The sequence below is a fragment of the Lissotriton helveticus genome, chromosome 5_1, assembly GCF_964261635.1.
Source record: "Lissotriton helveticus chromosome 5_1, aLisHel1.1, whole genome shotgun sequence".
Lineage (NCBI taxonomy): Eukaryota > Metazoa > Chordata > Amphibia > Caudata > Salamandridae > Lissotriton > Lissotriton helveticus.
The window spans coordinates 351,008,176-351,023,432 of NC_136065.1; positions in this window are offsets into that span (position 1 = coordinate 351,008,176).

The window sequence follows — 15,257 nt, forward strand, 5'->3', positions numbered from 1 at the left end:
AGCTAGAGGGAGGGCGATAGATGTAATGTAAAAATCACTTATATAGCGCAAAAACTGTCACCCTATGGGTATCCTGGAGCTTTTAGAAATGGTGATGGTCAGCACGTTACCAGCCCGTAATAGGCAGTGAAAGAACTAGTTTTCCATCCTAGGAAACAACCAGGTTTTCAGATTCTTTCTGAAACAGGTCCATGAACTGGCCTGTCTGATGGTCTGGGGCAGCTAGAGGGAGGGCGAAAGATAATTAGAGTGAGGGCGAAAGATAGATAGATAGAGTGAGGGCGATAGATAGATAGCGTGAGGGCGATAGGTAGATAGCGTGAGGGCGATAGGTAGATAGCGTGAGGGCGATAGATAGATGTGTGTGGTTGTGTGTGTGTGTGGTTGTGTGTGTGGTTGGGTGTGTGGTTGGGTGTGTGGTTGGGTGTGTGGTTGGGTGTGTGGCTGTGTGTGTGGCTGTGTGTGTGGTTGGGTGTGTGGTTGGGTGTGTGGTTGGGTGTGCGTGTGGCTGTGCGTGTGGCTGTGCGTGTGCCTGAGCGTGTGGTTGAGCGTGCGGTTGAGCATGTGGTTGAGCGTGTGGTTGAGCGTGTGGTGAGCGTGTGGTGAGCGTGTGGTTGAGCGTGTGGTTGAGCGTGTGGTTGAGCGTGTGGTTGAGCGTGTGGTTGTGCATGTGATTTTGCGTGTAGTTGTGCATGTAGTTGTGCGTGTAGTTATGTTTGTGTGTGGGGTGATGTTTGTGTGTGGGGTGATGTTTGTGTGTGGAGTGATGTTTGTGTGGTTGTGTGTGTTTGTGTGGTTGTGTGTGCAGTTGTATGTGTGTGTGTGCGTGGTTGTATGTATGTGTGTGTGCGGTTACAGAAGGATGTATGTGGAAGAGAGCAGCAGATCAGCACAGCAGAAGAGAACAGGGAGTTAAAGAAGGAGGCGGGTGGAGGAGAACAGCAGATCGGTACAGGAGAAGAGAACAGAACAGGGAGCTAGCGAGGGAGGCAGTGGAAGAGAGCAGCAGATCAGTACGGGAGAATAGAAGAGAACGGGGAATTAGAGAAGGAGGTGGGTGGAAGAGAGCAGCAGATCAGCACAGCAAAAGAGAACAGGGAGTTAAAGAAGGAGGCGGGTGGAAGAGAGCAGCAGATCAGCACAGGAGAAGAGAACAGGGAGTTAAAGAAGGAGGTGGGCTGGAAGAGAGCAGCAGATCAGCACGGTAAAGAGAACAGTTAGTTAAAGAAGGAGGTGGGGTGGAAGAGAGCAGCAGATCAGCACTGGAAAAGAGAAGAGAACAGGGAGTTAGAGAAGGAGGCACGGTGGTAGAGAGCAGCATATCAGCACGAGAGAAGAGAAGAGAACAAGGAGTTAGAGAAGGAGGTGGGTGGAAGAGAGGAACAGATCAGCACAGCAGAAGAGAGCAGGGAGTTAAAGAAGGAGGTGGGGTGGAAGAGAGCAGCAGATCAGCACAGGAGAAGAGAATAGAACAAGGAGTTAGAGAAGGAGGTGGGTGGAAGAGAGGAACAGATCAGCACAGCAGAAGAGAACAGGGAGTTAAAGAAGGAGGTGGGGTGGAAGAGAGCAGCAGATCAGCACAGGAGAAGAGAATAGAACAGGGAGTTAGAGAAGGAGGCGGGTGGAAGAGAGCAGCAGATCAGCACGGGAGAACAGAACAGGGAGTTTCAAGTAGGAGGAGGGTGGAAGAGAGTAGGAGATCAGCACAGGAGAAGAGAAGAGAACAGGGAGTTAAAGAAGGATGTGGGGTGGAAGAGAGCAGCAGATCAGCACAGGAAAAGAGAACAGGGAGTTAAAGAAGGAGGTGGGTGGAAGAGACAGAAGATTCGCACAGGAGAAAAGAACAGAGTTAAAGAAGGAGGCGGTGTGGAAGAGAGCAGCAGATCAGCACAGGAGTAGAGAACAGGGAGTTAGAAAAGGAGGCGGGAGGAAGAGTACAGCAGATCAGCATGGGAGAAGAGAACAGGGAGTTAGAGAAGCAGGTGGTGGAAGGAAACAGCAGATCAGCACAGGGGAAAAGAACAGAGTTAAAGAAGGAGGCGGGTGGAAGAGAGCAGCAGATCAGCACAGGTGAAGAGAACATGGATATAAAGAAAAAGGCGGGTGGAAGCGAGCAGCAGATCAGCTTGGGAGAAGAGAACAAGGAGTTGGAGAGGGAGGTGGGTGGAAGAGAGCAGCATAACAGCGCAGCAGAAGAGAACATAGAGTTAAAGAAGGAGGCGGGTGGAAGAGAGCAGCAGATCAGCACAGGAGAAGAGAACATGGATATAAAGAAGGAGGTGGGGTGGAAGAGAGCAGCAGTTCAGCACAGGAGAAGAGAACAGGGAGTTAAGGAAGGAAGCGGGTGGAAGAGAACAACATATTAGCACAGGAGAAGAGAACAGGGAGTTAGAGAAGGAGGCGGGGTGAAAGAGAACAGCAGATCAGAACAGGAGAAGAGAAGCGAACAGGGAGTTAAAGAAGGAGCTGGGGTGGACGAGAGCAGCAGATCAGCACAGGAGAAGATAATAGGGAGTTAGAGAAGGGGGCGGGTGGAAGAGAGCAGATCAGCACAGGAGAACAGAACAGGGAGTTAAAGAAGGAGGCGGGTGGAAGAGAACAGCAGTTCAGCACAGGAGAAGAGAACAGGGAGTTAAGGAAGGAAACGGGTGGAAGAGAACAACATATTAGCACAGGAGAAGAGAACAGGGAGTTAGAGAAGGAGGCGGGGTGAAAGAACAGCAGATCAGCACAGGAGAAGAGAAGCAAACAGGGAGTTAAAGAAGGAGTTGGGGTGGACGAGAGCAGCAGATCAGCACAGGAGAAGATAACAGGGAGTTACAGAAGGAGGCGGGTAGAAGAGAACAGCAGATCAGCACAGGAGAAGAGACCAGGGAGTTAAAGAAGGAGGTGGGGTGGATGAGAGAAGCAGATCAGCACAGGAGAAGAGAACATGGAGTTAAAGAAGGAGGCGGCGTGGAAGAGAGCAGCAGATCAGCAAAAGAGAACAGAGAGTTAAAGAAGGAGGCGGTGGAAGAGAACAGCAGATCAGCACAGGAGAAGAGAAGAAAAGAGGGAGTTAGAGAAGGAGGTGGGTGGAAGAGAGGGAGGGCGATAGATAGATAGAGGGAGGGTGGGCGATAGAGTGAGGGCGATAGATAGAGGGAGGGCGGTAGATAGAAGGAGGGCGATAGATAGAGGGAGGGCGATAGATAGAGGGAGGGAGGGGGGTAGATAGAAGGAGGGCTATCGATATAGAGGGAGGGCGATAGATAGAGTGAAGGAGGGCGATAGAGTGAGTGAGGGCGGTAGAGTGAGTGAGGGCGGTAGAGTGAGTGAGGGCGGTAAAGTGAGGGCGGTAAAGTGAGGGCGGTAGAGTGAGGGCGGTAGAGGGAGGGCGGTAGAGTGAGGGAGGGTGGTAGAGGGAGGGCGGTAGAGGGAGGGCAGTAGAGGGAGGGCGGTAGAGTGGTGATGGTGTGTGAGAGGGTGAGGGTGTGTGTGAATGAGGGTGTGTGAGAGTGAGGGGGTGTGAGGGTGGGTGAGGGGGTGTGAGGGGTGTGAGGGTGTGAGTGTGTGGGGGTGTGAGTGTGCGGGGTGTGTGTGGTGTGAGGGAGTGGGGGTGTGAGGGAGTGGGGGTGTGAGGGAGTTTGAGAGTGAGGGGATGTGAGGGTGAAGGTATGTGAGGGTGAGGGTGTGTGAGGTTGAGAGGGTGTGTGGGTGAGGGTATCTGAGGGTGAGGATGAGGGGGGTGAGGGGGTGAGAGGGTGAGTGAGGGTGAGGGGGTGGGAGGGTGGGTGAGGGGGGTGAGAGGGTGTGTTAGGGTGAGAGGGTGTGTGAGGGTGAGAGGGTGTGTGAGGGTGAGGGGTGAGAGGGTGTGTGAGGGTGAGGGGGTGTGTGAGGGTGAGTGAGGGTGAGAGGGCGGGTGAGGGTGAGTGAGGGGCTGTGAGGGTGAGAGGACGGGTGAGGGTGAGTGAGGGGCTGTGAGGGTGAGAGGACGGGTGAGGGTGAGAGGGGGTGAGAGTGAGTGAGAGTGTGAGAGAGTGTGAGTGAGGGTGTGTGAGGGTGAGGGTAAGGGTGAGGGGGTGTGAGGGTGAGGGGGTGTGGGGTTGAGGGGTGTGTGGGTGAGGGTATGTGAGGGTGAGGGTATGTGAGGGTGAGGAGGTGTGAGGTTGAGAGGGTGTGAGGTTGAGGGGGTGAGCGGTTGAGGGGGTGTGAGGGTATGTGAGGGTGAGGGGGTGTGAGGTTGAGGGGGTGTGAGGGTGAGGGGGTGTGAGGGTGAGGGGGTGTGAGGGTGGGGTGTGTGAGGGTTGTGAGGGTGAGTGAGGGTGTGTGAAGGTGAGGGGGCTGAGGGGGTGTGAGAGGGTGTGTGAGCATGCTGAAGGGACGTGAAATAGCGTGTCCCATCTGTAATGTACTGGTCGGTGAAATAACGTGTTTTGCGAGTGCTGAAAGGGACCTTATAAGTGTTGAGTCACAGATATTGGCAACGTTTTTAAGGTATGTTGTAGAGCAACGTATCTGCTGTGTTCAGTACTGTAAAGTTTGTGTGCAAGTTGTGCTTAGTATAGTGACGTGAGGGCAGTGGCATGGTGTGGAATGTCATGGTGAGTTGTGATATGATGTGTAATGTTCTTAAAATTAAATAAATTTTTTTGTTGTGTGTTATTTTTCTATATTTACTGCTCAATCAAATATTAACCTATGGACGGGCTGGAACATTGTGTATGGTATTTCCACCGAAAACAAAGTGAATGCTCTTTGTTGTACTTACTGTACTGCAAATGCTGGTAAATGAAAGCCAACGTGAATATCTATTTAGCAGTGAAACTTGTATGTGTTTGCGCATTACCTTGCAATCTGCACCTTCGTTTAGCTTGCAAATCCAGTAAGTGAGGAAAGGGGCGGGAGTAAAGACAGCAGGGACAATGGGCGGGAGTGATGAGATCACAGACAACGGGTGGGGGGCGGGAGTAAATAGGGCACGGACAACGGGCGGGGGGAGGAAGTAAAGAGATCACGGACAACGGGTGGGGGGCGGGAGTAAAGACAGCAGGGACAATGGGAGGGAGGCAGGAGTGAAGAGATCACGGACAACGGGTGGGGGCGGGAGTAAAGACAGCAGGGACAATGGGAGGGAGGCAGGAGTAAAGAGATCACGGACAACGGGTGGGGGCGGGAGTAAAGACAGCAGGGACAATGGGAGGGAGGCAGGAGTAAAGAGATCACGGACAACGGGTGGGGGGCGAGAGTAAAGACAGCAGGGACAATGGGAGGGAGGCAGGAGTAAAGAGATCACGGACAACGGGTGGGGGGCGGGAGTAAAGACAGCAGGGACAATGGGAGGGAGGCAGGAGTAAAGAGATCACGGACAACGGGTGGGGGGCGGGAGTAAAGACAGCAGGGACAATGGGAGGGAGGCAGGAGTAAAGAGATCACGGACAACGGGTGGGGGGCGAGAGTAAAGACAGCAGGGACAATGGGAGGGAGGCAGGAGTAAAGAGATCACGGACAACGGGTGGGGGGCGAGAGTAAAGACAGCAGGGACAATGGGAGGGAGGCAGGAGTAAAGAGATCACGGACAACGGGTGGGGGCGGGAGTAAAGACAGCAGGGACAATGGGAGGGGGGCGGGAGTGAAGAGATCACGGACAGGTTTGTAAAGAGGGCACGGGCAACGGGCGGGAGTAAAGAGATCACAGACAACGGGTGGGGGGCGGGAGTAAATAGGGCACGGACAACGGGTGGGGGTCAAGACTGATTTGCATAATGCTGGGTCTGAACTGAGGTGGCATGGGGAGCACAAGAACTATGGCTGTTTATGTCTCATGTGGGACCAGCAGAGATGTCCTTGTGTGATACGCAATCAGCAGTGACGTACATTGTCTATACATGATAAGTGGGGATGATTGCCGGCAGATTATAAACCGCCATGAAGGTCACGCTGGGTTGATGCACACTGGGCGTGGACGTACATGATGTAGACATTGTAAGTTTGGTTATCCATGGTTTAGGAACGCTTACATTGATGTATATGTATTGTTTATAGTTAAGGAGCATAGAGGTTTATGGTTTATTAATGGTCATACCCAGGTCCGCTAGCTCAGTGGACTAATGCGTCCCCTCCAGGAGTCTGTGTTTGGGCCAATGGCCAAAGGTCCACTCAACCTTTCATCCTTACAAGATTGATAAAATGAGTACCACTGAGTTGGATAACAAACGCACCTGTTATTTAGTGCCAAGATGTCCCAGGGGATGAATGCATGATTGATAAATGTATGATATGCTATGGTATGTTATGGCATGTTATGTCATGTAATGTTATGCTATGTTATGTTCTCATGGAGGGAGGTGGTTTATATAGACTTTAAATTAATTTCAACACTTTATATACTTTATACAATGTCAGCCTGGACGCCTGTCACTTACCTTTGTTGGTCCCGCCCATTTCAGCTGGAGGCTCAGCTCACACTCTGTATTTACTGTCTGTGCTAACATGCCATTCACATGACCTTCACATGAGCAAGGGTCCTTCCTGTCCTCTCCCTCCATCAGCACTGGCAGTGACAGTACCAGGTGCCACTGTTGTATTCGCAGCCCCGTCCCAGGGTCATGCTGCAGACCACGTGACGTGCACGGGCAACGGGCGGGGGTAAAGAGATCACGGACAACGGGTGGGGGGCGGGAGTAAATAGGGCACGGACAACGGGTGGGGTCGGTAGTAAAGACAGCAGGGACAATGGGAGGGAGGCAGGAGTAAAGAGATCACCGACAACCGGCGGGGGGAGGAAGTAAAGAGATCACGGACAACGGGTGGGGGGCGGGAGTAAAGACAGCAGGGACAACGGGTGGGGTCGGTAGTAAAGACAGCAGGGACAATGGGAGGGAGGCGGGAGTAAAGAGATCACGGACAACGGGCGGGGGGAGGGAGTAAAGAGATCGCGGACAACGGGTGGGGGGCGGGAGTAAAGACAGCAGGGACAACGGGTGGGGTCGGTAGTAAAGACAGCAGGGACAATGGGAGGGAGGCGGGAGTAAAGAGATCACGGACAACGGGCGGGGGGAGGGAGTAAAGAGATCACGGACAACGGGCGGGAGTAAAGACAGCAGGGACAATGGGAGGGAGGCGGGAGTGAAGAGATCACGGACAACGGGCGGGGGGCGGGAGTAAAGAGATCACAGACAACGGGTGGGGGCGGGAGTAAAGACAGCAGGGACAGTGGGAGGGAGGCGGGAGTGAAGAGATCACGGACAACGGGCGGGGGGCGGGAGTAAAGAGATCACGGACAACGGGCGGGAGTAAAGACAGCAGGGACAATGGGAGGGAGGCGGGAGTGAAGAGATCACGGACAATGGGAGGGAGGCAGGAGTAAAGAGATCACGGACAACGGGTGGGGGCGGGAGTAAAGACAGCAGGGACAATGGGAGGGAGGCGGGAGTGAAGAGATCACGGACAATGGGAGGGAGGCAGGAGTAAAGAGATCTCGGACAACGGGTGGGGGGGCGGGAGTAAAGACAGCAGGGACAACGGGAGGGAGACGGGAGTGAAGAGATCACGGACAACGGGCGGGGGGCGGGAGTAAAGACAGCAGGGACAACGGGAGGGAGGCGGGAGTGAAGAGATCACGGACAACGGGCGGGGGGCGGGAGTAAAGACAGCAGGGACAACGGGAGGGAGGCGGGAGTGAAGAGATCACGGACAACGGGCAGGGGGCGGGAGTAAAGACAGCAGGGACAACGGGAGGGAGGCGGGAGTGAAGAGATCACGAACAACGGGCGGGGGGAGGGAGTAAAGAGATCACGGACAAGGGGGGGAGGGAGTAAATAGGGCACGGACAACGTCGTATGGAAAACAAACGGAAGAGAAAGCACGCCTGTTCCTCTGGGAAAGGTGTTGTTGCAGCAGGCCTAGGCAAACACACCGCTCATCCACCAAGGCCTGGAAGACATTGGGGCCGAGGTGACAAGGGAAGGGGTCAGAAAAAGCACAGAGCTCCTACTGCTCCAGCAACAGGAAGGAAACAACGGACATGCACTGGTAGCCGTGGGCTGTAACGGAGCCCCTAAAAACACAACTCTAACCACCCTAAGACCCCGGCCCATCATCGCTCAGTGCCTGCCTTCCCAGTGCGGCCCTGCTAAAGGGAGCGAGCGTAGGATAATGTCGTGAGCGTGCGAGCATGCGCCTCAGCTGTACGGGCGCACACTCAGTCACGCTGTGCGTGGTTCCGTGAGCGTGCACATTGGACGTCTAGGAAAGTCGTCATCATCGAAGCCAGCCGGAAGATTTGCGGTGCGTGATCATGGAGAGCCCCGCCTGTTGCCAAGCCTGAGCCGCTGACACACACCTGAGGAGGAAAGACCGGCCTGGAGAGCAGCGGGGGAGTCCTGAGTCAGCCCGGTGAGTAGGGGGGACGTGTTTTTTGGTGCATCAGGCTAGCGAGACAGAGATGGGCACTTGGAGTGTATGGATGTGCGTGTGTGACTGTGTGTGTGTGTGTGCGCATGAGCGGGGGGCGTGTCACCTGTGTGTGTGAGCGTGTGTGTATACTGTATGTGTGTGTGCGCGCGCCCGCGAATGAGAGGCATGGCTGACTGACTGAGATGTGCACGGCTCGGGAGGCGAGGCATGCGCGTCCACGAGGTGCAATCGGCGCTCGTGCCCCGGTCTGTGGTCCCTTCAGAGCTAGGTGGGCAGCAATAGGTCTTTCGCTAACGCGAGACCTAATAAAAAAAGATCAGTGTTTCCAAGTACATATTGCATTTTTGTGTCAATACTGTTGCGGGTAAACTACTCAAGCTACAGCAGATCGTATTACGATGCATTACAACACACAAACGTTTCATCAAGAGGCTATCTCCCTTAATGTCTTCTCGATCATCGGTCCTACACTCCTCACCCACATTGCCTAATCACCCGTGGAGTGAGAGGAGTGCGACCAAATGAAAAGAAAAGGAGAGAAAGAAGGTGCTAGTACCACATAATGACATTGCCTATTGGAAATATAGTTACTTGATGAGTGCGACTTTGCACGTTTGGTCTCTTCTACATGCTATTTCTGCACTACGCACTTTAATATGGTGTATTAATTTGTGTTGAATTTCTTTTTTAAATGATTATTGTAGTCACTGTTTTTAAATATTTATATAGCGGTGTTCTCCCTTTTCAGTACTAGAGTCATTATGAGAGTCGGCACGTGGAGTAATTTCCTATGAATTGTTGAGGAAGTGGAGCGTAATGTATTTGTGCTTGTGTTGCTTAACTTGTAAATGTATATTGATAATTTTTATTTTCTGTGATTTTTTTAAATTGTTCAGCTTATATGGTTGTATAAAACAAACCGAATAAAGCTTTTTTTAACTGAACTGACATTGCCTATTGCATTAAAGCCACCCTTATCTGATCGTCCTGAAAGTGGCAAATGTTGAAAACAGTCTTACGTGGCCAGTACAACAGGCCGACGAGGGAGTTGTGCCAAAGGAAAAGAAAGAGAATAAAAGCAGATACCCCAACAAACTAAACCTTTTCAATGTAAGAACTATAAACAACTTCATTAAAAGGCTGCCATCTAAAAACCATTATGAAAGTTTTTACAGTACAGAGCATGGGCTATTGAATGTGGGGGGCATGGCAGGACAGCACATTGGGGCGGTGGTCAAACTCATGTCAATGTTAGGAACTCACCCTATGAGAGCCAGCACAGGGACAAAAGAAGTAGAGAGCTACACTATGCCAGGCGTACGCCATAGGGCGGCATCCGGTAGGATGTAAATGTAGGTCTCCATGGTCCCGTCCCCCGTCCCCCAGGACCTTCGACATGCGGCTTATGGAATGGCTGGCTAGGTGGGATGGTCCACCCTGGTATTCGCAGTGTTAAAAGCTGTCAGCATGGCGTCCCATTGTAACGCTATGGGATATTTACGGAGCCACGCCGTCTTCTACCTGTGAAGTGCAGTGCTTTCTGCCTGTGCCCATATCTGAAGTGAATGTGTCCAGCTGATTGTCTCTGGGGGGTTCGCCTGTTTCCACCTTTTCGTAATTAAGCGCTTGGCCGTTATTAGTCCTAAATCTTTGAATCGTGATGTAACCCTATTCTTTTTGGACCTAACATAGACTCCCAATATGCAGAGTTCCCTCGTGGGCGGCGGGGAGGTGCCAGTGCAGAGCACAAATGTTGCAGCAACGCTCCGCCAATACAGTCGAAGGGAGGGGCAGGCCCACAACATATGGAGTAGATCCGCGTCAAGCTGATGACAACGTGGGCACTCAGAGGTAGCAATGTTAAAATATCTGTTAATGTTGTCGGGAGAGAGATACGCCCTCTGTATGATGTATGTTTGTATTAGCTTGAATTTAGAACTCCGTGGTATATATGTAGCACCAGCTAGGATAATGGCCCACTCCTTTTCCATCCTGGGTCGACCCCTGTAAGCATCCCATCGGGCACAAAGCATCAGCATCGGCTTCAGTGTGTGTGTGAGTGTCCCCATCAATCATGACCTCAACCGCCACAGGCCAACACAGTTCCCCTATCTGCCACCGTACCATGTTCATTGGCCCAGCCAAGCAAGACGGTCCTCCAAACACATTGAATTACCTTCCTGCGATAAATGTACGCCATTCAGTAAGAAAATATGTTCACCCTTAGTGCACTCGTGAGGAATAGAAGATAAACTGGCTGTGTTCAATAACTTACCAACCTTCCTGTTTAACTGTTTTGCGGCTCATTGAGGGTGCAAACCGACTTACCACCTTTCCAGTTCATCCTCGGGACAATGTTGGACCATGTTATATGAGAATACCATAAAGGAATGGGAAAGATTAATGCCAGAACATCACAACATGTTCAATCTCATATAGCGCTTTTAGCTGTCAGACTTCCACATGCTTATCCTTTAAACTGCTTGTCCTTCCAGCACCATGCCTGCTGCCATAGTGGCTGTACCGATCTAAAATGAATGAGGAATATGCTCTGCAAGATATAACCGTACTGACACCAGGGCCACACTGAGGAACTTAGCAAATTGGAACTTTATGAGTGGTGTCCAATCTTAGTGCCAAGAGCTCCTTGTGCCCAGTGAGCCATAAAAACCTCAAAATTCTCCAACAGACAGCACTCATTCCCCGGCACTATGTGCAGAAGTATATGGTCCTCCTCTACCCATTTGGTCGGTCTGCAAGCAAGTAATGGTGACTGCCATTGAACCATTTGGCCATTGAATATCCCCTAACTGCAAGCCACCACATCTGTCCTTCTATCTCTTTGCCACTAGTTCCCCTATCCTTAGCTCCTCATTGAATGCCAGGGAGATAGCTGCACTGAAAAGCCGAACCACCACTGTTGACATGCATACCTTCTCAAGGCTGGCCATGATCCCAGACAGTTTAAACATGTCTATGGGGCACCTGGAATCTTGCCTGAACCTCTCCAATCTCTGCCAGCCTTTCAGTGCCCTTTGTACCAGGAAAACCTTTGCCCCAAAATTCCTGTCCCGGCATCTTTGCACAGAAGGAAATAGCCACAGTGTGCTGCCTTGCATAAAACACAGTTTGTCCTTCCCTCTAAAGGTGTCAAGAAATGCAATCACTGACTTGGGCAAAAAACATTCCCCCACCCCCTTGCTTCCCTGAAATGTGCAGTGCATGTTAAATGCCCCCTCATAGGCATGCCTCATCCTGGATGCTAAACTGGCAGCCACGAGGTCTGGTAGGTTGGGACATCAAGCCACCAGATTTGGTCCAGGAACGGTGAAGGGGACACCACTGCTTCCGGGTAGCGTCACCTGAAGGCCTGCTTCTTAAAAAAAGACAGAGCATCTGCTGCATTGTTCGCACATGTTTGGATTTAAAATTGACATTCAGCCTCAAACATAGCAGTATAATTTCCTTCGATAGTCTCAAGATCATCTTACACTTGGCCACTAGTTGGTTAATGCGGTCAGCTAAATTCATGTTGTCTGACCAGAATACCATTGATTAATTGCGGAACTGCTCTGGCCAGATTGTGAGGGCCACCAGGATGGAGAAGAGCTTCAAGAAACCAATGTTTACCACCAACTCAGATTCAACCCAGTCTCTTGCTCACATGTGGGCATACCAAGATACACCCACAATTGCGCCAAAACTCATGTTGCCTGCAGAATCTGTCTACAAAACTAACCCCATATTGGTCTTAGCAGGGCTTGGCCATACCACTGAACTATTGAAATCCTTCAAAAATACCTCCCCGATCCTCATGTCCTGCCATACACAACCTAGTATGATGGTGTCTCAACTGATGGTGTCAATTGACTTGGAAAATGGGCAGCCCATGGTTATAATATGTATAGCAGAATTCAACTGCTCCACCTCCACCTGAAACTGATGCAATGCCACTTTCTTGGCCCCAGACATCCTCCAATCCCCTTGTAAATAACATTACTTTCGCCTGGAGAAGCCCGCCTTGGAATCCAATTCTATCCTGAGGAATCCAATTGCTGTAGCTGCTCCACATGCCTTTGCCTGTGCTAGCGGTACCCTAAAAATTCCCATCAGTTCCTGAAAAGCTCCTAAAGCCTTCCCACATTTCACTATGCCCGGGGACCCAAGAAACAGGAAATCATCCAAAGAATGCACTACCCACTGGTGACTTGACCTCTGCCAGAATACCCACTCCAAGAAAGTGCTAAACTTCTCAAAGTAAGCACAGGAGACTGAACAGCCCAAGGGTATACATTTGTCAAAGTAGAAAGTGCCCTCAAATTGCATACCCAGTAAATGGAAATCATCAGGGTGTACCAGTGGCAGCCTAAAGGCAGATCCTTTATCCGCTTTCACTGGCAAAGTCCCAGCTCACAGTTCCTGAAGCATTGTAATCACCTGATCTACCGAGGCGAACTTGACTGCGCATAGTGCCCCATTAATAGCCTCATTGACCGACTAACCTCTAGGAGCTGACAAGTTATGGATCAAGCAGTACTCCCCTGAATCTTTTTTCGGGACCACCCCTAAGGGCGAACAAACAACATTCTCGATTGGGATGGAATCAAATGGACTGCCCATCCTCCCCAGATGCATTTCCTTAAAGATCTTATTCCTGGCAATGCTTAGATTCGTCTAAAGCGACTTCTGATTTTTGGAATATGTCATCCGCACACTGCCTTCTTCCAGGATTCTGAAACGATTCCTCAAACCCTCATACAATGAAGGTGCCACCGCTGTGTTGCTGTAAGCATTGAACCATGTCACCATTGACTGGCAGTTAACCGGGAGGGGGTGCTGGACCAGTAGGAGGTGTTCATTTCTGCTTTTAGGACCCCCCCTATCATAAGACTTTTTAAAACACTTGGAATCTGGGTATGAGGGTAGGCCACAGAAAGAACAGCAATGCTTAAATTTGCACAACCCTAGTCTCCTGTGTTCACTGTACATTTTCAGGACGTTGCCGATTTGGGTCCCTCGTGCAGCGTTTTTCTATGGGGGATGGGTCATAGGAGAGTGGCGATCTCTGTGTTGCAATCACCGACGATGGTCAGAGGGTTGGCAGTCCCTGACTTTGAGACATATTATATTGAAGCCCAATTTCAATGGTTTGATCAAGGGCTGTTGGGTAGATGAAACCCCGACAAAATCTTGGGACCTTTCGTACCGGGGCTTCCTCAGTACTGGTATTCTTTTTTTTTTTGTTGTAACTTTTTATTGCATAAAGCAGAAAAACATACATCAACAAACAAACAAACAAGGCAATATGGCGATAGTACAACCATTAGGCATGTGCTCAAGGAGGACGGGAGATACACGACAACAGGAGACAAAATTCGTCGAATACAGATAAGGGGGGGGGGGGGGCGGCCAAAGGCAAAATTACGTATAAACAGTACAATATACCACAGCATAGCAGGAATGCAGGTCAGGGTGATTGAGAAGGACTAGGAATCTCTACTAGTGGGGGCGTACAGATATCTCCCCGATATGAGTTCCACTGGTTCAAAATCTTTCCCCATTTTCTGGGTCTGCCTCTTGCTATATACACCGTTTTCTCTCTGAACATGCACCAGTCCATACTCTCTTTCCAGGCAGTCACTGTAGGCGGCCTCGGGGACCCCCACAATTGTGCAATATCTCGTTTGGCTATCATATTGGCAAGAGTCACCCATCGAAGCTGCGGCACATCATAATCATTTGGACCCCATACGTTCAACAGACATTGCCGGGCTTCCGGCATCATCACAACACCCGTTACTTCGCTCATCACATCATGTATACAGTTCCAAAAACGCACCACCTCAGGGCATTTCCAAATTATGTGAAGAAAGGTGCCGAGGAGCCCACAACCACGCCTACATAAGCCATCCGTGGAATAGCCCGTATGGATCAGACGGGGGCCCGTGATATAGATTCGATGGAGGATCTTGAGCTGGACCAGGCGGAGGCTGGCCGGATTAGCAACCTCCCTGGGAGAGGAGATCACGGATTGCCAGTCTTCATCATCTAGTTCAATACCATCAGCAATCCAGGTGTCCCGAAGGCGATCAAGCAAACTCGAGCGGTCATTAATCATTTTTTTATAAAACAATGAGATGGTACTATCCGGCACATGACCATCCAATATACGATCTTCGAGGGGGGAGGATTCCGGAATATCACTACCCACAGGAAACACAGAATTCAAGGCATGGCGTACTTGAACATAACGAAAAAATTCCCTGTCACTCAGCTGATATTCCACTTGTAAGTCCGAAAAGGTCTTCACCTCTCCTTTAACCCAGAGATCACGCACTTTACTAATACCAATCGTGTCCCATTTGTCAAACCCCTTCGTCTGCCATAGACAACCCAATTTTGCGGAGGCATAAAGCGGAGTTGCGCCGGTTAGTCTATCGCTCCAACCCATAGCCGCAGTCGCGCTATGCCATACACGCACGTCTATAGCGGTAGGTCCCGAAAGTTGTGAACGGGAGGATCCCGAGTAAAGCGCCCTGTAGTAGTCACCACCCGGTAGCAGCCACCTATCCATTTCAAATGCTGGATTCAGTGCCGGACCATACATCCCATGGTTGATGGCAGCAAGTTGGGAAGCCCAATAATACCTTCGAATATCCGGAAGGGCTATGCCGCCATCATACCAGGGAAGAGTTAATTTTGGAAGGGCGATGCATGAACGTCCGTCCCATATCAATTGCCTCTGCAAAGATTCTACCTCCTGAAAATATTTCGACGGGATCACATCAAAACTGTTCTGAAGTGCATATAGAAATCGCGGTAAGGACATCATTTTAAAAAGGGCCGCACGCCCCAGGGGA